The sequence below is a fragment of the Balaenoptera ricei genome, chromosome 2, assembly GCF_028023285.1.
Source record: "Balaenoptera ricei isolate mBalRic1 chromosome 2, mBalRic1.hap2, whole genome shotgun sequence".
Classification (NCBI taxonomy): Eukaryota; Metazoa; Chordata; class Mammalia; order Artiodactyla; family Balaenopteridae; genus Balaenoptera; species Balaenoptera ricei.
Genome location: NC_082640.1, coordinates 18,748,182 through 18,769,430, shown reverse-complemented (window position 1 = coordinate 18,769,430; position 21,249 = coordinate 18,748,182). Strand labels below are relative to the sequence as shown.

The following is a 21,249-nucleotide window of genomic DNA, read 5'->3' as shown; positions in this document are numbered from 1 at the left end:
TTTACTAATATCTCTTTAAAATACACATTTGACATGCTGAATGAAGTAAAGTTGGCAAAGAAAAAGACAAAAGGAGAGCAGTAGCCCTCAATTTGTTTTAGATTTGAAAGGACCAACACCCGCATCCCTAAGTTCCTTCCAGGCGTCTATGCCAGCAACAGAGGTGCTTGGCAACAAACATGCTATTTCCGGGGTTCCCTCCTAAGTGGTCCCTCTAAAATGATGTCACACCCTCCCACCCAATTTGGAAACTGAGTCAGCAGTCAGGTGTGCTGCAACTTACTACGGGCACCAGGACAATGGTTACTGTTACCACCTGCCCCCACCCGACCATAGGGACACTGAGGAAAGGTAAGGCACTTGAACCAGGCAACCTACAACATGAACAAGAAACAAGGATGGTGACATTCCTTCAGATTAAACCTTATCCTGTGTTATATTACACTGGCATTTTACGTGAGGACATCTTATCTTCCATAACAACTGTGTAACCATGAGGGCAGGGGCTACTGATTTATTAAACAGTGATTGGCACCCAAGATACCCCAGCCCTTGTGCTTGGCACCAAGACACAGATAACAAGATGTCCCTGATCTCCAGCAGCTTGGTTTCTAATGAGGGAGACAGATGTTTAAACAAGGAATAATGATAATATTATCTGAATAATAATGATGAGCACGGCACCATATAAGAAGAGAGAAGTAACTCCCGATTTCTCCTGGAAATACCATATTCTTTGGTTTAATTTCTTAGTAAGTAATACATTATGGTTTAGAACTCAAAAAGGAAAAAAAGGTATTTGGTGAAGTCTGGGAACAGCCACCCATTTCCTCTTCCCAGAGGCTGCCAGCATCGAAGACAGTCTCAGCTTCCTGCCACCCCGTCACAAGACATCAAGAGAGCAAATGACTAGCCTCACAACAGAATAATGACCATCAGATAAACCTGATCCTGACTCAGGCTTATCAGAGAATTATTTCATTCCAACTACTCTCTAAGAAGTCATCACTGATTGATCGCCTGCTTGCCAAATCTTCAAGAATGATCTTTAGTCCCTATCTTCCTTAACATGCCTACAGCATTTCCTACTCCCCAAATTTCGCCCTCCTTGAACTCTTCAGGACACCACGTTCATGTTTCCCCTTCCAAGTTATCCAGTCCTTCGCCTTAGTCTCCTTTGGCCCACTCTTTAAGTACTGGTATTCCCAGGCTTCCAGTCACAAACACCTCCACACTCTCCCCCTATGCTGCCTCATCCCGCCTTGATGTGTCTCAAATCTCACCTCCAGCCTGGACCTCTCTCTCCTGAGCTCTAGCCTGTATGTATCTGCCTATTCGACATCTCTTCACGGTTTCTTCAGAGATCCTCAAGTCTAATATGTTTAAAACTAACCTCAACTCCCTTGCTCTGCATCTCACCTCCTGCTGTACTTTTATCTCGATTGGGGAGTGACATCACCATTGGCTCAGCCACCCTATCCAGGAGTCCTCTCTCTTCATTCCCCACTTCCCTTGTCCCCAGTTCCTGAGGTGGCAACACGGTCTAGTGGTCGTAGCATAGCAGTGTGCGATATAAACAGCGTGGCACTGGAGGTTGATCTGGGCGTTAACCTGAGTTCTACCACTTATTAGCTATGGTTTTTGCAAGAAAGGCAAAATAAAGACCCCACTGCAATTAGCACGGTCAAAACAAAAAGAAAAGAACGTGGAATAAAGGGTAGTACACCTCTAACGGAAGCAGGAAGAGAAAGAACACAGAAAAGTATAATCTGTTTCTTGAGTTCTGGATGAAGAAAGGTTTTAGCTCTTTGGGAAAGTAGAAGATCCTCAGAGGTTAACTATGATTTAAGTAGCAACAGCAAGTAAGGTTTGAAAGAAAGTAGGAGAAGAATATGAAGTTTATATTGTAAAGCTGGTCCTCCTCAACCAAGTCAATTAAGAAACTGGGAAAAGGCAGGCTAGCTAGGAGAAGTACAGTTGACCCTTGAACAACACAGGTTTGAAACAGTATGGGTCCACTTATATGTGAATTCTTTTCAATCAATATATTGGAGGGACTTCCCTGGTAGTCCAGTGGTAAAGCATCCGCCTTCCAATGCAGGGGACACGGGTTCGATCCCTAGTCAGGGAAATAAGCTCCCACATGTCATTGGGGGCAACTAAGCCCACACACCACAACTAGAGAGAGAAAACCCACATGCCGCAACTAGAGAGAAGCCCACGCGCCACAACGATAGATCCAGTACAGCTCAACAAAGGTCCTGCGTGCCGCAACTAAGACCCGACGCAGCAAAAATAAATAAAAATAAATAAATAAATAAATAAAAATATTGGAAAATTTTTTGGAGATTTCCAATAATTTGAAAAAACTCACAGATGAAACTCATAGCCTATAATTATTGAAAAAATTAAGAAAAAGGTATGTCATGAAAGTGTAAAATATATGTAGATACTAGTCTATCCTTACACAGGTATAAGGTGATATTTAATATAAAATAATGTGTTAGCTTTCTTACTGTTTTATAACTTTGCTTTCAAAGAACTACATTACCGTACAGTATTCCTCTCTCTCATAATTGGAGGAACTGCAAATCAGCTATCATCACAGGTAAGTGGTTTTTTTTAAAAAAACATAACAATGTTTCCAATACTGTATTATGAATATGACTGTAATACTGTATGCCATAAATTTCTACAATGATTCATTCATTAGTGTTTGGGCTAGGCTACCGTGACGCAATCGTATCAATTACACTAGGCAATCATATTGCTGCTTCTTCACTATTAATGTATGAATTGTTATACCTATAAATAAATACAGATTTCTTTTTCACATTATCTTTTCATTTTGATGTCAAGTGTCAGTAATACATATTACATCTGCAGTGTTTTGTATCACATGACAATACTGATGTAGGTACAGACAAATGATTCATCTCATGAACTTATGGTATTGATAAATACAGTACAGGACTGTAAATGTATTTCTCTTCCTTATGATTTTCTTAATACCATTTTCTTTTCTCTCGCTTACTTTACTGTGAGAATACAGTATATAATACATATAACATACAAAACATGTTTTAATTGACTGTGTACGTTATTGGTAAGGCTTCTGGTCAACAGCAGGCTATTAGTAGTTAAGTTTTGGGGGAGTCAAAAGTTATACAGGGATGTTCAACTGAGCAGCAGTCGGCGCCCCTAACTCCCACGTTGTTCAAGAGTCAACTGTAATTACAAAATGTCACGTATGTGAAGTTGACAGGGATGAGCCTATGGTTATTATGCATTTTAGGTGAAGGAGATGAGTACAGGAAAAACAAAGCAATACAGTAGTAACAGGAAATCATGCCACTTTCAAAGTTTTGTAATCTTTGTGAAGTAAAGTTAGAATAACTTTCAAATAACAATTTTTACACTTTTGTGTAAAAACAGAAGTGGCCAGGAACAGTTCTTCTAAATAATTATTTGAAACACTTGTAAATACTGCCTTTACTATTTAGAATATGAATCATACAGAAAATCAGGCAGCATTCTAATACAGATTCAAGGCCACTCCAGTTTAATTGTTTCAGGTACCCATTATTATTTAAGAAATCTAAACTCTTTACTAAAATCACCAAAGGATTAACTATTCAAGCATCTCTTTTTCAGTTCATTCCCCACCTGGTGCCTGCTTTCATCTATTTCAGTCAATGAACAGCAGAATCCTCTGCTAAGGAGGAAATGAAAAATGAAATTCAAATAGTCATGGCCTATCTCCACCTCTCCAAACACACCCCGCCCTGCCGAGCCCCCGCCCCATTTCATGAAGGGAAACATAACTTTCAATCTACTGGGGAAGTTATTTGCTTGGCTAATCATTGTAGGGCTTTTCTTTCAACAGAACACTCCATTACTGCACTTTAAGTACATTTCAAAACATTTATCTACACATAAAGTACAGCTGCATCGACTACTAACTAGCAAATCTGGGAAAGAGTATATAAGACACTGGAATTAGCTAAGGTTCACAGAAACGAATTTCAATGTTATTATACTTACCTAGGTTGGTCCTATCTTGTGTATATGAACAAAACTAGTATCTAAGTGTAGAAACATGCCTAAATAAGTTAAATTTAACTCCTCCATCAATTTTAAGAGGTGCAAAAGCATCCCAAGTGTCTTTATGCGTGATATATAGTTGCTCCAATTCCAGAGCTGGAAGCTTTCATCATAATCAATGCTAGGATATAAATTCCTAAGCATTTCTAGGCAAAAAAATAATTTTTGTGCTACCAATGGAAAAAAAAGAGGATGTTTGAGAATATGAACAAAACTCTATGACATCTGACATTCTGAGTTAGGATGGTCTAATTTTAAGTCTGCTAAGTTAAAAAAACAAAAACAAAAAGTTCACTAAGATAACCTTGAAGAAACTGAGTTTGTTTTCTGGAATTCTCAAAAGTAAACAATGTCAGAATCACATGAACCCCACTGTTAAAATTTCACAGGGTTTCATTTTGACATTTGATTGGTCTGGTTGTACTTTTCTGTTCAGAAAGTATGCATGAAGATGCTTCCCATTTGGGGAGAACTGAGAGACTTCAAAAGAGCCTCACAAAAAGTTGATAGTAAGGTTTTCTTGGAGGCAAGCGTCCTTCTTCACCATTGAGAGAGTTATTTAAACAGTCCTAAATAACCTACTAGCTCATGCCTTCCCTCAAAATTGTTTCACATATACCTTGCCAGTAATTTCCCATAACACTCCTGGGAAGGTCAGTCAAGATTTGCAAACTAGATATTTTTAAAAATTGCTATAACTGGGCTTCCCTGGTGGCGCAGTGGTTGGGAGTCTGCCTGCCGATGCAGGGGACGCGGGTTCGAGCCCTGGTCTGGGAGGAGCCCACATGCCGCGGAGCGGCTGGGCCCGTGGGCCACAATTGCTGGGCCTGCGCGTCTGGAGCCTGTGCTCCGCAGCGGGAGGGGCCGCGGTGGTGAGAGGCCCGCGCACCACGATGAAGAGTGGCCCCCGCTTGCCGCAGCTGGTGAAAGCCCTCGCACAGAAACGAAGACCCAACACAGCCTAAATAAATAGGTTAATTAATATTTTTTTAAAAAATGGAGTATCATTAATAATAACTAAGTATTAAATGCTTATTAAAAAAAATTGCTATAACTGTATTATACCAATAAGACTCGGCTTGTCTTCATGAGTAATATTAAGATAAATCCCAGCTAATGTCATCCTTAGGTTTTCCTCTTCATTCTCCCTTATTGGCTACTGGATATCCTACAGCATCATTAAAAGAAAACCCATGAATGAGAGATTTACTTTTAAGAACAGGGCACTCTTTATTGTGTGATTCCCATGGTGAAAAGTATTTTAAATACCCTGTGCTCTTTAAAATGAAATTAACAAAATGATTTTAAATGTTTACTTCTACATATGTATAATGGATGAGAAACACTTTCCTTGAAATCTATATTTTTACAATGTATATACTTGTACTGATAATACTGAAATTGTATTCAATGCACACATTACTATTATCAAAGTTGACTTTTATATATGTCGACATCAGTTCAATAAGTAGAAATACTTAACAGAATTCAAAGACATTTCAGGTTTATTTCCTTAATGACCAATACTGATTGCGTGTCAAAACATCAATGGTTCAACTGTTAAGTGTTTGCATTGTTCAGTTTTATGTTTAAAAGTCTACCTAAATGGGACAAGACATTTGAGCACTTTCCAATAGACTACCCACTTCAACAATAAACCTGACTTACTTTTCTGGCCGAATATTAACCTGTAGACAATACCAGGTTGGGGAAAACAGGATCAGGAATATACGTCTATACTGGTAAAGATTCAGTCAGGATTCCTTACGTATGTTAACAACCTGAAACTCTTCCCTACTTTTCATGAAATGTGCATAATTTTAAACATGATTTCATATTTTAATCATGCAGTGATTTGCCCTAATAGGAAATTAGAGTAGTCTATGGAGTCTGGAGTTTGTTAAACTCACCCAATTTCAGTAAACTGCTGGGACAATGTGAAAACAAAAAGACTAAAGAGCTCCTTTGTGTTTACACATTCAATAAAAATTTATTCATACACTCTTATAAAATGTGTACACAAAACATCCGTGTAATTACAACTTCACACTCACTAAAGCGACTCCAGGTTGAACAGCCGGTCACTAGGCAAGCATTTGCTTACACTGAACTATTTACAGATGCACCAAAAATGTTTGTCATTACCAACGCTTAACATGACAATGCTTTCAGTGTTTACTCATCCAGGATCAAATCCATTGAAAAGCTGCGTTTGGATCAATAAGCAGCTTTTTAAACATCAGTATCTTAATACTTAGAATAAGTTGGCCAAAACACATTGTTTGCAATTTGCCTTTCTTTGGGGGAAAAAAGTTCCTTTAAGTTCAAAGTTTCAAAGACTACGACTTTGAAGGGAAAGCAGCTTGTTATCCAAAAGTAGGATCGAGACCAGGAGAAAAACATGGTACCCACAGGGAAAAAACTAGAGAACACGAATTATTCATGTAATCTAACACAATCTTCACATTGGACCTCTAGCCCTGCGCATCTCGGTTTGGGTTTGTTTCCAAGGAGGGTGGCTGCACTCCCAGCAGCCTGGCGAATTAGGCAGGAAAGGAAAAGTTGTTCGGAAGCTGCTCCGGTGAGCCGCCCGGTTACAGGGCCTCCAGTGCGGACCGAGGCTGGTCCCGCGGGTCAGCATCGCTCTGACCTCGGCCGGCCGGCCGCCCCTTCCCGAGCCGCGCAGGGAGCGTGAGAGGCTCACACTCGGGACCGGGTCCGGGTCCCGGCGGGGACCGCGGGGAAGACGTCCGAGGACGCGCGTCCCTCTCAGTTCGCGCTCCGGCTCCGGGGGCCTTGCCAGGCTGGCTGGTCCTGGCGCAAAGGGGACGCGGGGAACAAGGGCGGCGCGCCTTCCAGCAGCGCCGCGGCAGCGCCCCGCTCGCTCGGTCTCGGGCCGCGAGGACCGGGAGGCGGCGGCTCTGGCGAGCGACGGGAGAGGACGGAGCCACGTCGCCCGCCTGTCCGGCGGCCTCCCCTCCCTCGGAGCCGGAGAAGTGGCCCCTCGGAAAGCGCCCGCCGGGTGCGCGGGGCAAACAGCGGGGGCGGCCGGGGCTAACCGTTCCGCCCTGCCCCCGCTCCGGCGCCCCCGCCTCAGGCTCCGCTGGCCCCGCCGGCCGGCGCGCCACTTACCCGCCGCGAAGCGATTTACGTAGCGGGCCTCGTCACTGCTTACGGACGCGAGGAGGTGGGACGACGAGCCCCACCGGGACCGGCGCCGGCCCACGTCGCCCCACGTCAGCACTGATGCGGCCACCGCGGCCTCCCCGCCGAGCGCGACCCAACGCAGCGTCGCAGCCGCCCGCCCGCGGCCTCGCGTCCGCCCGCTCACCCGCCCAGCTCCGCGCCGCACCTGCCCCTGCCCGGGGGACGCCGGGTGAATCCACGCTCGAACCCCGCCCCCTGCCGGCCGCCGGAGGGAGTGCGGCGCTGACAATCCAACAATTGAATGGAACGGGGCGGGAGAGGGGGGTTGAGGGGCGGAGCTGAGGGTGGACTGGGGGCGGGGTCTGAGGTGGGGGAGGAGGAGGTCGGGGCCTTAGGATGTAGAGGAGGAGCGTGGCTGGGGGCGGGGCCTGAGGGTGGGGGACGAGAAGGAGTCGGGTCTGAGAACGGGGGAGGAGGGGCCAGGGGCGAGGCCGGGAGGAGGAAATAGGCTGGGTGGGGAGGAAGACCGCGTCGGGGGCGGGGCCTAAGGGGCGGGCGGGGAAACCGGAAGCTGTCCTGCGGCCCCTGCTCCCGGAAGCCAATCGATTGGAAAGTGAACTATCCGAGGTTGCGGCGGTGGCCTGAGTGGAAGTCGCTTCACCTAGGGGCGTCCCCAGCTGCCAGCCGAGGCCCGCGAGCGCATCCTGCGGACCCCACCTTAACGCCGCCGGCCGCGAGGCCCGGAAGCCGCGCCCGCTGCCAACCCCCGGCGACCCTGTCTGTGCGTCAGTGTCACGGAGACACAGCGGGGTCCCCACTTGGTGATGTGACAGAGGAGAGAAAGGCTTTTTGGTAACAAGCAAAAGCCCCCGCCTGGAAGAGGGGAGAATTTCGTTTTCGTCCAGCTGGAAACGCGGGGCTTTCCAGTAAGAGGGGCGGCTCCGTCCGGTAGAACGGTCTTCTGTTGTACACCAGGAAGCCGGTTATAACGGTGACCCAACGCCCGACCTTCGGTTCTCAGGAGTGGGTCACGCCGAGAACCGCCGTCAAGGACACTACTTGAAAAGTTGCTGAGTAAAGAAAATAAAAGCATAATCCACGTAGTGCAGGTGGAGAAGGGCAGCTTTGTGAAATACTAGAATCCCAGTGGAGTTCTCCCAGTAGGGGAAAATCCTGAACTGTTCAGTGCTGGCTTACGGCCAATCCGAACTACTGGCAGCTGTAATGCGTACTAGCGGAGATAAGAGGATAAACACCTGGTAAGTTCACGTCCTCCTTTTCACATTGGCAGAGTTTTGAAATTCCTCCTTCCGAGGCGATAGATGATGCCTGTCTCCACCTCCTCGTAAGAATGAATTTCTTAATGAGGAACACTAAGAAACTAATGAAAAAGTTAAATTTAAAAATTAACCAAGTCCTTTTGTGTGTGTGCTGAGGTAGGGCTGTCACAGAATATTTATTAGTAAGTAATCAATACAGCTCATGTTAGCTTAGGGAAAAAAAAAGGAGTCATTAGAAGGAAAGAAAAGAAAAAAAGACCAGATTGCTAAACCTGAAAAATCATAACATTCGTTTTAGTCAAGGCTGACCATGTGCTGGATGAATAGATTTTTAGCTTCGAGTGATCTAGGGGAAACTGTGATCACTCTCCTTCCCAAAGCATTGTTCTCCACCTACTTGTTTATTCCTAAATTTCTTTAACAAAGTATACATTCTTACAGATAGAATCCATCAGATAAAGGTCTTCAAATGCAAGTATGAGTGCTAAGTCAATGTATACTAAGATGTAAATGTCATACCCAATCCTTGAGAGCTGGGGGAGAGTACCTGCTCTTCTTGAGGACAGGAGAGAGTACCTGGGGTCTGAAGAGAGAGGGCAGGAGATAGCAGGAAAGGTACACGTAGTCACCTATTGCTGGTATGACAAATTCACACAAACTTAGTGGCTTAAAACACAAATTTATTATCTAGAAGTTCTATGGGCTAAAATCAAGGGATTGGCTCCAGGGAAGAGTCCATTTCCTTGCCTTTTCCAGTTTCTAGAGGCCACCCACATTCCTCGGCTCGAGGCCCTTTTCCTCCCTCTTCAAAGCCAGCAACAGCTGGTTGAGTCCTTCTTATGCTGCCATCTCTCTGATTCTCTCTCATGCCTCTTTCTTCCATTTATATGAACCCTTGTGATTACAGTGGGTCCACCTTGAGAATCCAGGATAATCTCCCCATCTCAAAATCAGGTGATTAGCAACCCTATTTCCCCCTTTACCACATAACCTAACATATTCAACAGGTTACAGGGATTAGGATGTGGACATCTTTGGAGGGGCCGTTATTCTGCCAGCACACAGTGAAGGATTCCAAAAGAAGCTTGAGCTCCTGAGACAAATCACGTGCTTCTCAGGGTCATATCTTGTAAAGAATTCAAGCATTTGATTGGAAATGCCAGTAACTGATTTTTCAGTTTCTCATATTTATACTTCAAGATTATAGTAAAATCTTAAATGGTTACCAGGGATAAAGAAGAGGAGCATGGTTATATTCTCATTTTGTGTGATCAGCCACTGTAGTGTTAACAAGTGTCTTCATAATTTGCACTGAGTAGGACCTAGTCTAAATGCCAGCTTTGTTCAAATCTAATTTTCATAGATCATTTAAAGGGGAATTGTATCCACAACAATTATCGCTGTCACAGAATAGGAATTCATATCAGGCCACAAGAATCAAAGCCATGCAATTTCTTGTTTTCACAGTATTTTTTACTGTTTTCCCTATACTACCAATATTTCACTCCTAATGTGTTTGTTTTACTAATTTACTGCAGAATAGAATTACAAAACAGATTTACTTTAAAATAATTTACACAATCCCTTTCTATTCAAGCTTTAGGCTTTAAGACTCTAACAAATACAGTGTGCCAATTTAAATATTTGAGAATGGTAAAACAAGTCCATGTAATAGCTACTTGACTTATGAATCTCTAATTTGCTGTTTGGCAAGAAATGTTTCACTCTACTAGAAAGTTAACAGTTCTAGGGTCCAATGTAGAAAATATCCTTTTATGTGTGGGTGTGTGTACTTTGTTTTTTGAGTTTGGTAAACTTAAACTTCCAAAGCTAATGTGCTCTGAACTCAGCAGAATATTTAGAATGACTGTTAAAGGATGAATATTATAATACAAACTCAGGCCACTGAATTCTTTAAAACTATGAGATTATTTATAGCCATTAGATTATCCTGTCTCATTTTAAAAATAATAAATATATAATGAAAATCTACTTTCAAATATTTTTCTACAGTTTTTAAATTGACAACAAATTCAGTTGCCTGCCAGCTGTTTCCACACAGAATTATACTGTAGCTATTGTCAGAGAGAACAGTAAGGACTGGAAAACTCTGAAGCTTGGCTAAAAAAAAATTTTTTTTTTTTTAAATATTTTTGGCCTTGCCGTATGGCATGCAGGATTTTAGTTCCCTGACCAGGGATCAAACCGGTGCCCCCTGCAGTGGAAGCGCAGAGTCCTAACCACTGGACGGTCAGGGAATTCCCTGAAGCTTGGCTAAAACTGACCTCTGTTCATCCCTGGAAATCGCAGGATAGGATTTGATAGAATTGCTGTAAAGACTCGGTTCTGTTTTTCCTGAATATTTTTTGGTAGAATAATGATAATAATTAGTATTTCTTTTATTTTTATATTTTTGAGTATGTAGACAAGATGCCAGAGGAACACCAGCATGGTAAAGACATCAGTTGTAATTCACAGAGCATATGAACTGCTTTTTAAGTACTTTATCATTTTAATTATTTTAAAAATTTGAAACTAGTCCCAGAATTAAATCCAATGGCTATTATATAAGACCCTTCAAAAGAATTGAGCCCCATTTTACAAGAGGGTTAAAATAAAACAGTGACTCCTGTAACAGAGAGCTCATTCCAACAACCATTTGGTCAGGGACTAAATTCTGAAGACTAAGTTCCATTACATGGACATGGCAGCTATCAAAACTCAGAAGTCAAGGTGAGCCAAACTGAATACACGTATTAAGAGCTGGAGAAAAAGCATCAAGTTGGATTGACTCAAATGTTAAGACAGGTAATTGATCAGACCAAAAAGAGGGAACACAAGACTAGGTTAACACAGGGGAAGAGGTGTCAGTGCCATAACTTGAGATCAGGTACTCCAGAATCCTAACTCAGATTGTTGCAAAGGGGATTACATGTGGAGGGAAGGAGAGAATAGGAGGGAAAAAGTAAAAGGGTAGGAGGCTGTTTATATGTATACCCAGCCCCCTTCAAGTCCTTAAGAACTAGAGCAAGGAAGAAGCCAAGTATGAGGAAGAGAGATTGTCATTGTTAATCTATTTCATATTGGAAAAGAGCTCTGTGCCACATTTTTGCTCCGTGACCATAGCCCTTCTCCCAGCCTACTTTTCTTTAGCTGTAGAAGAGGGATCATAATACTGACCCCAATAGGTATTTGTGGAGAATAAATTAACTAATAAATAATGTAAAACTTTAGTACAATACATATCACATCGTAAACACTGAATAAATATTAGCTATCATTATTACTTTATGTAGTTATATCATATTCATAAAATAGTAGAAGCGGTAGTAGAGACATTCAGAAATCATCTAGTAAAGTTTAGCGCCCTAATACATGTACTTCTTACATTTTGAACTTAACAACCTGTGAAAATCAGATCCATAAGACTAGCCAGTTGTACACTGCCAGATCTCACCATCCTTGAGTCCGAAAAAGATTCTCTTCTTTTTTTTTTTTTTTTTAATTTTATTTATTTATTTTATTTATGGCTGTGTTGGGTCTTCGTTTCTGTGCGAGGGCTTTCTCTAGTTGCGGCAAGCGGGGGCCACTCTTCATCGCGGTGCGCGGGCCTCTCACTATCGCGGCCTCTCCTGTTGCGGAGCAAAGGCTCCAGACGCGCAGGCTCAGTAGTTGTGGCTCACGGGCCCAGTTGCTCCACGGCATGTGGGATCTTCCCAGACCAGGGCTCGAACCCGTGTCCCCTGCATTGGCAGGCAGATTCTCAACCACTGCACCACCAGGGAAGCCCCAAAGATTCTCTTCTTGACCAAACTCCAGCCAGACTCCTCTGAGCCTTCTTCTCAGCTAGGCCTCTACCAACTCAGTTTCTAACAGCTCAAGGCCTCATCCCCAGGATGACCCCAGCCCCCCTTAGGGTACCTGCCTGAGAAAACTCAGAGCTGCCAAAAGAATTCACAGCTAGTTCCAGCGACACCTCAAGACAGAGACCCTGTATCCCTAGGAGCTTCCATAAGCACCACTTAACACACCCAAACAGGTCCACATGACCTAACCCTGCCTTCCGGCTTCTTACAATTGATCATTTCCCTGACTCTACTGAGCCCTGTTCAGCCCCCTCCCTATTCTTCCATTCTCCCTTTAAAACACCCAGTCACCTCTCTACAAATTGAAGTTGAGTTCAGTTTATGCTGGGCTCTTTTGCCTATTGCTAGAGTAGATAGGTGATTAAAAGCACTTTCACTAGTGTCGGCTTTGTTTATCTGACGAGTCACAGGAAGCCACTAAATCATTCAATATCCTTGACTGACACCACCGATGACAGGCCGGGAAACGGTGTGATCTCCCTTCCTTTTCTTCCAGTGACTTTCTTCACTGGAGAGAGATTTCATACCTGCTACACTCCCGTTCCACCCTGAGTGCTCACATTACAGTTAGGTCCACCACGGGCTGCAGTGTTCTCCCTCTGTCATGCTGTGCCTTCCGCTTCAAGCCCTCATCTGTGCCTTTTTCTTACGCCTCCACACCTGTGCCTCCCTCTTGCACCCCACACCTGTGCCTTCCTGTTATTCCCCCCACTGCCACATCTGTGCCCACACCCCATCCTCACACTCTCACCCTTTAGTTTCTCCTTTTTTTCTTCTTGACTACCACTTAGTTGCTAGAGAAGAACAAAAACACCTTTCTTCCTTACCTTCTCTGATTTTATTTCATTTAGAAAGCCAGAACACGAGTCTCATCATGCTCCTGGGGTGTAAGGGTAGGTGTGGTAATACAACTATACCAAGGAAAAAGAAAGTTTCAAGTTTTAAAGTAAAATTAGGCTAAAAAAAGAGTCAATGCCCTCAACCTTTAAAGATCTCTTTAATGTGCATAGAAGTTCTGTTGAGAATTGCCACAAAAGCCTCAATTGATGACCTAAATGTTTCTCTAATTAAACTATCCTCCATCTTCAGCATGCAAAATAAAATTTTAAATTACTTCTACTGTAACTTTCTTCTATTTGTTAATTACAAATAATGCAGAAGTATTGTATAATAAGAATCACAGATATAGAGAACAAACTAATGGTTACTAATGGGGAGGGGAGGCAATATAGGAGTAGGAGATTTTAAAAAAAGGGTTATTATGGGATTATATGAAACCATGGGTGTGAAATTTTGAAAACTGTAAAGCACTATAGAATTTAAAGAATCTTTCACTCAATAAAAAAAATTAATTAATTTTTTTAAAAAAGGGAGAGATGTTGATGGTGAATTACTCTCTCCAGGCAAGCAACTAGTCTCCCTGAAAAAAAGCCTTATTTTTTTGGTAAATTATCTGTTCTTTTTTTCCCCCTTTTAAAAACATTTTATTTTTAAGTAATTTTAGACTTACAGAAAGGTTGCAGAAATAGTACCAAGAGTTTCCTTATATCTCCACCCCACTTTCTCAATGTTAACATCTTAAATAGCCACAGTGCAGTGATCAAGAACAGGAAATCAACATTTGTACACTATTATTAACTATAGAATTTACTTGAAATTCACCAGTTTTCTCACTAATGTCTTTTTTTGTCCCCAGATCCTATCCATGATCACACAAGGTATTTAGTTTTCATTTCCTTTAATCTCCTCCAGTCTGTATCAGCTCCTCAGTCTTTCTTTATCTTTCATGACCTTGACACTTTCAAAGAGTACTGAAATTATCCCTTCTTTGAGTACCATAATAATAGACTCATAAATACCACTGAGAATATTACAACTAAATGAAAACAAATGTAAGATTTTAAAATATACATCCATATTTCATGATTTATAGAAGGAAAATAGTATATATCAGAGGCTTTCCAATTGATCTTGGTAAATTGATTCTGATATATCAAACATACAGACATGGTACAAATAGTTCAAGGAAATTTCATATCCTGTCTACCCAGGCTCAACAGGTGTTTACATTGTGCCCCATTTCAGTTTTATTCTCTCTTTTCATTTTCCTCCACTCCTTCTCCTATTATTTATCTATCAATGATCTATCTATCTATCTATCTATCATCTATCGATCACCACCCCCAATGCCATTTAAGATTAAGTGTATTAGTTTCTTGAGTTGCCATACCAAATTACCATTTAGTGGTTTAAAATTCAACTTGAGGGACTTCCCTGGTGGCGCAGTGGTTAAGAATCCCCCTGACAATGCAGGGCACACGGGTTCGAGCCCTGGTTGGGGAAGATCCCACATGCCACAGAGCAACTAAGCCCGTGCGTCATAACTACTGAGCCTGTGCTCTAGAGCCCGCGAGTCACAAGTATTGAAGCCTGCATGCCTAGAGCCTGTGCTCCGCAGCAAGAGAAGCCACCGCAATGAAAAGCCCGCACACCGCAACGAAGAGTAGCCCCTGCTCGCCACAACTAGAGAAAGCCCGCATGCAGCAAGGAAGACCCAACGCAGCCGAAAATAAATAAAATAAAAAATTTTAAAAAAACCAAAACTCAACTTGATAGTTTAAAATAATAGAAATTTATTCTCTCACAGTTCTGGAGGGTAGAAATCCATCCAAAATGAAGGTCTCGGCAGTATTGTGTTCCCTACAGAGGTTCTAGAGGAGAACCCATTGCCTCTTGTAGTTTTCGGTGGCACCAGCATTCCTTGCCTTGTGATGGCATCATTCCAGTTTCTGCCACCTTAGTCACATTGCTGCTGCTGCTTCTTTACTAAAACTCTATCTGCCTCTCTCTTATAAGGATACACGTGATTGCATTTAGAACCCAGAATGTCCTCTTTCTCTCTAGATCTTTAGCTTAATCACATCTTTAACCATAGAAGGTAATATTCAAATGTTCTAGAGATTAGTAATTTAATACATCTTTGAGGGTCATTTTGAATCCTTCCACAAGAAGAGATATCATGACCCTTTATGTCAATTTTTTTCATTATATATTTTCTAAAAGTATGTTCTCTTAAACATGGAACAGTTGGCAAAATCAGGTAATTTAACATTGATATCATCAGTGTTTACCTAAGTCATATTGGAGCCTATGGCAAAAGGAAAAATCAGAAAAAATTTTGTAATTTAAAATTTCGATACTTTGTTCATCTTGGATTTTTGCATTAAATTTTATTTTTTAAATATTATATTCAAATGTTATTTATTTTGATTACTGAGTTTTTGTGCCATCATAAATTCTGTGCCCAAGATGGGTGGCTCGCTCCTATCACAGTATCCCAGTCTTGATCTGCAGCTCATATTCAAATCTTATCAATTTTCCCAACATTATTCTCAATAGCCATCTTCTCCCATCCATTATCCCATATGGATTCATGCATTGCACTTCTCTGTTTATGTCTCCTTATTCTGGAACTGTTCCTCAACCTTTTCTTTCTTTCTTTTTTTTTAAATTAATTTTATTTATTTATTTTTGGCTGTGTTGACTCTTCGTTGCTACGCGCAGGCTTTCTCTAGTTGTGGCTAGTGGAGGCTACTCTTCGTTGCGGTGCGCGGGCTTCTCATTGCGGTGGCTTCTCGTTGGGGAGCACAGGCTCTAAGCGCGTGGGCTCAGTATTGTGGCTTACTTGCTCTAGAGCGCAGGCTCAGTAGTTGTGGCCCACGGGCTTAGTTGCTCCACAGCATGTGGGATCTTCCCGGACCAGGGCTTGAACCCGTGTGCCCTGCATTGTCAGGGGGATTCTTAACCACTGCACCACCAGGGAAGTTCCCAACCTTTTCTTTCTTAACCTTGATATTTTGAAGGGAATAAGCTAGTTATTTTATAAAAGGCCAATTAAAAAAAAAAAAACTATGGAGACTTCATTCAAGGAGAACAGTCAACAGTGATTACATTATGGCTTAAATAGGCTTCATGGTACTATTATTTCTACTATTTTTGTCATGGAAAAATATTTTTCCTTCTAAACAGTTAATTTTTCATCAAACTTTTAGAATATAGCCCATCTATAAATTCGATATAATGTTCAAATTCAGAGATTAATGAATTGGTAATAAAATGTCCTGAACTAACTCTTGACTCGTGAAAATCAAGATAAGATGGATTTTTCATGCTCTCAGTTCGTGGACGAGCCACTGCAGGCCCTTTGCACATGCCCGTGCCATTCCCTCTGACTGTGATGCTTTCCCCTTTCTTTTGCCTAGTTAATTTCTATTCATCCTTCAGGGCTTAGCCCATTGTATCTTCTTCAGTGAAGCTTCCCTTTACTTGGCACACTGGATTCAGCTCCTTTAACCATTTATATGCTTTCATTTTACTTAGACTTCTCTTTGGTAGCACTTATAATTTTAATTAAGTAATTATGTCAACGTGTATTTATTTATTTATTTATTTATATTTATTTTTGGCTGTGTTGGGTCTTCGTTTCTGTGCGAGGGCTTTCTCTAGTTGTGGCAAGCGGGGGCCACTCTTCATCGCAGTGCGCGGGCCTCTCACTGTCGCAGTCTCTCCCGTTGCGGAGCACAAGCTCCAGACGCACAGGCTCAGTAGTTGTGGCTCACGGGCTTAGCTGCTCCGCGGCATGTGGGATCTTCCCAGACCAGGGCTCGAACACGTGTCCCCTGCGTTGGCAGGCAGATTCTCAACCACTGTGCCACCAGGGAAGCCCCTCAACGTGTATTTAAAGCCTATCTCCCCTGCCAGAATATAAACTCCATGATGACATCTGTCTTATTCAACACTGTTTCCCTAATAACTTCTGAATTATTCCTCAGACTCAAAAATAGGAAGAAATGATATTATGGGTGATGCGTTAAGTAGCTCCCAACACAGTTGCATATTAGGCTCTTAAATACCTGTTTGTTTGCTTTTGTTCTACTTATTCAAGTTGAGGGCCATGTGCTAGCGATGATTAATAACTTTTCTAAAAAGATGAGGACTAAGATCCTGTTATCCAATGAACAGGAAAAAATGTTAAAAAATGCACTTGAAGTGAGAGATTAGCCAGTGTGTCTCTGTAAAACACAAGGGAAATGATATCCACATTATTTTGTATTTAAAATGCCTTATTTTTATGCATGCTCCATCAATAATAAGTACTTTAACTAGAATTTACCAAGTTCTTGCTCTTCATAAATTGACAGCCTCTTATTTTGTAGGTTATAGTGCCATCATGTGGATACTTCATTTTCCTAAAATAAAATGCAACATTTTTGTAACAGAGACTAGAAAACTATGATTGGGAAACCCAGCCATTCCCACACCCAGGCACGACAACTTAATTCAGTACTGGTTCCTAAGGCTGGCTGTGTATAGATTCACTTGGGGACTTCTGAATCTGAGTTGTAAGCATGCAGAATTTGGAAGCATTCATTTAAATGGTAAAAGAAACCTTACAAGAAGATGTGGCACATATATACAATGGAATATTAGCCATAAAAAGAAACGAAATTGAGTTATTTGTAGTGAGGTGGATGGACCTAGAGTCTGTCATACAGAGTGAAGTAAGTTAGAGAAAAACAAATACCGTATGCTAACACATATATATAGAATCTAAAAAAAAAAAAAAAGGTTCTGATGAACCTAGGGGCAGGACAGGAATAAAGATGCAGACGTAGAGAATGGACTTGAGGACACGGGAAGGGGTAAGGGTAAGCTGGGACGAAGTGAGAGAGTGGCATGGACATATATATACTACCAAATGTAAAACAGATAGCTAGTGGGAAGCAGCCACATAGCACAGGGAGATCAGCTTGGTGCTTTGTGACCACCTAGAGGGGTGGGATAGGGAGGGTGGGAGGGAGACGCAAGAGGGAGGGGATATTGGGATATACGTATGCATATAGCTGATTCACTTTGTTATACAGCAGAAACTAACACAACATTGTAAAGCAATTATACTCCAATAAAGATGTTAAAAAAAAAAAAGAAACCTTACAAATACAATAGCTTGAAGATTCATGCAGTCCCTATGGATGGTCGGGGTTTTTTTTTTTTTAACTTATGTTTATTGGTTTATTGTAAAGGATACAGATGAATAGCTAGACGAAGCTAGATGAAGAGATACATAGGTCTGGAAGGGTCCCAAGTGCAGGAGCTTCTGTCCCTTGGAGTTGGGGTGTGCCACCCCCCCAGCACATGGATGTGTTCACCAACCTGGAAGCTCTCAGAATCCCATAGTTTAGAGATTTTAAGGAGACTGCATCATGCAGGTAAACACCAGCTCCCTTTCCTCCCTGGAAGCTGAAAGTTCCAAGCTTCAAGTCATGGCTTGGTCTTTCGGGTGACCAGCCCCCATCCTGAAGCTATCCAGGAGGCCACCAAGAGTTACTTCATTAGAACAAAAGATGCTTCTACTTTTTATGGCCGAGTAATATTCCATTGTATTGGGTTGGCCAAAAAGTTCGTTCAGGTTTTTCCATACCACCTTACTGAAAAACCCGAATGAACTTTTGGCCAGCCCAGTATATACGTACCACATCTTCTTTATCCATTCCTCTGTTGATGGACATTTAGGTTGCTTCCATGTCCTAGCTATTGACATATATACACTATTGATACTATGTATAAAATAGATAACTAATGAGAACCTACTGTATAGCACAGGGAACTCTACTCCATGCTCTGTGGTGACCTAAGTGGGAAGGAAATCCAAAAAAGAGGGGATATATATATATGTATAGCTGACTCACTTTGCTGTACAGCAGAAACTAACACAACATTGTAAAGCAACTATACTCTGATGAAAATTAATTAAAAAAAAAAGATGCTTCTATCACTCAGGAAATTCCAAGGGACTTAGGAGCTCTGTGTCAGGAACCAGGGGCAGTGACCATATAATATTTCTTATTATGTTACAATTAGCCATTCTGTAGGTGCACTGAGGTATCTCACTGTCATTTTTATTTGCATTTCCCCAGTGACTAAGGATGTTAAGTTGAGTAATGTTTCATGTGCTCATTTTCCCTCTCTGTTATATCTTTGGTGAAGTGTCTTTGCTCATTTTTTAATTGGTTTTTAAATTTTCTTACTATTGACCTTTGAGAATTATTTACACATTCTGGATGAAAGTCCTTATTATATGTGTGTTTTGCAAGTACTTCCTCCCTGTCTCAGCTTGTATCTTTATTATCCTAATAATGGATTTTGAAGAGAAGTTTTTAACTTTGATGAAATCCAGTCTATTAATTTGTTATTTTATGGATCAAGCCTTCAGTGTCATACCTAAGAAATCTTTGCCTAAAGAACAAAGATTTTTCTTGTATGTTTTCTTCTGGAAGAATAATAATTTCAGGTTTTACTGACCTGGTTTTTAAAATTTCCTTTATTTATGGTTAGGAGGCTGTGAGAAAGAAATCATGGGCCAAAGTCTTTTTTGCCATGTTCTGAACAGGCAATATCCAAAGGTAATACTCTTTACACTAATACCCATTTTAATATAAAGAGTAAACAGAATCATCTCAGACTTGCCCAGGAGAGCAATAAAGGCTAAGGAAAAGTCTCCTTTATCTCAGCACATGGCAAACTCATTGCTTAGGCCAAAAATCTGATTATAATCCCTGAGGTTTTTGCTTCTCTCACTTAGAAGTGGCAAACCCATTCATGCTACCTCTAAAATAATTCCCTAATCCATCCACTTCTCACTATCTTCTATGCTAAAAGCCCTAATCCAAGACACTAGCATCTCTTGCTGAGACATTGCGATAATATCCTAACTGGTCTCTCTGTTTCCATTCTTGCCCCCTGTTACGGACTGAATTGTGTCTCCCCACTCAAATTCATATGTCGATGTCCCAACTCCCATTACCTCTGAATGTAATCATGTTTGCAGATAAGGTCTTTAAAGAGGTGATTAAATTAAAATGAGGCCCTTAGCATGGGGACCTAATCCTATATGACTGGTATTCTTGTAAGAAGAGGGAGAGATCCCAGGAGTGTGTGCACAGAGGGGTGAACGTGGGAAGAGACAGGAAGCCTTCTGCAAGCCAAGGAGAGGGGCCTGGAACAAATGCTCCCTTTATGGCCCTCAGAGGAAACCAACCCACCAGCTCCTTGATCTTGGATTTCCGGCCTCCAAAACTGTGAGAAAAAAAATTTCTGTTGTTTAAGGCAACCCAGTTCATTGTATTTTTGTTGAGGCAGCCCTAGAAATCCAATACACCCTTCTATAGCCTAGTGAATTTTCAAAATATGGTAAACCAAATCATATTGTTACCCATGCTTAAAAGCCTCTGAAGATTTCCCAATGTGGTTAAAATGAAATCTAAACTTCTTACCGTAGTGTACAAGGTCCTACAAGACCTGGTCTTTGTCTTCCTTTTCAATTTCATGCTGTAATACTTTCCTCTTTGCTCGCTGTGCTCTGATCATCCTGGCTGTCTTTCTAGTCCACAAACACACCAAACTCATCTCTTCTTCAGGCTTTTTTCATTTGCTGTTTCCTCTGCCTGGAAATCTTGTTCTGTAGATCATTGTGTGACTGGCACCTTCTCCGTTCAGAGAGGCCTTTGCTAATTGTCTTAGCTAACACATTACCCCCATCATTTTATTCCATTACTGTGTTTAATTTTCTTTATTAATTGCTAGGTTTAAATGATCTTCTTCATTTGTTTACCTGGTTATTACCTTCCTCTCCTCACTAGAATGTAAGTTCATTGAGGCCAGGACCCTATGAATGCTGTGCCTGGCACCGAGAACATTACATGACACATAGTAGGTATGCAATAACAACACGGTGAATCAGTGAATGAAAGAAGGATGTGTAAATACGTGTATAATTCGGCCTGGTTGAAGTG

General features: G+C 41.7%; 2 protein-coding genes across 5 annotated transcripts in view; one reads left to right on the top strand and one right to left on the bottom strand.

Annotated features, from left to right (window-relative positions):
• CREM (cAMP responsive element modulator) overlaps positions 1–7,474 on the bottom strand; it is a 66,767-nt gene extending 59,293 nt beyond the window's left edge. The window contains exon 1 of one of the 4 annotated variants that reach the window (XM_059911699.1): positions 7,457–7,474. The gene's annotated coding sequence lies outside the window, so the exon portion shown is untranslated. Of the gene's footprint in view, positions 1–7,236; positions 7,325–7,456 lie in introns of those variants that run through there. The other 3 variants (XM_059911712.1, XM_059911731.1, XM_059911702.1) reach the window with 3 other exon arrangements.
• A 339-nt stretch (positions 7,475–7,813) lies between these two features.
• CUL2 (cullin 2) overlaps positions 7,814–21,249 on the top strand; it is a 120,992-nt gene continuing 107,556 nt past the window's right edge. The window contains exon 1 of the mRNA XM_059911691.1: positions 7,814–8,510. The gene's annotated coding sequence lies outside the window, so the exon portion shown is untranslated. The remainder of the gene's footprint in view (positions 8,511–21,249) is intronic.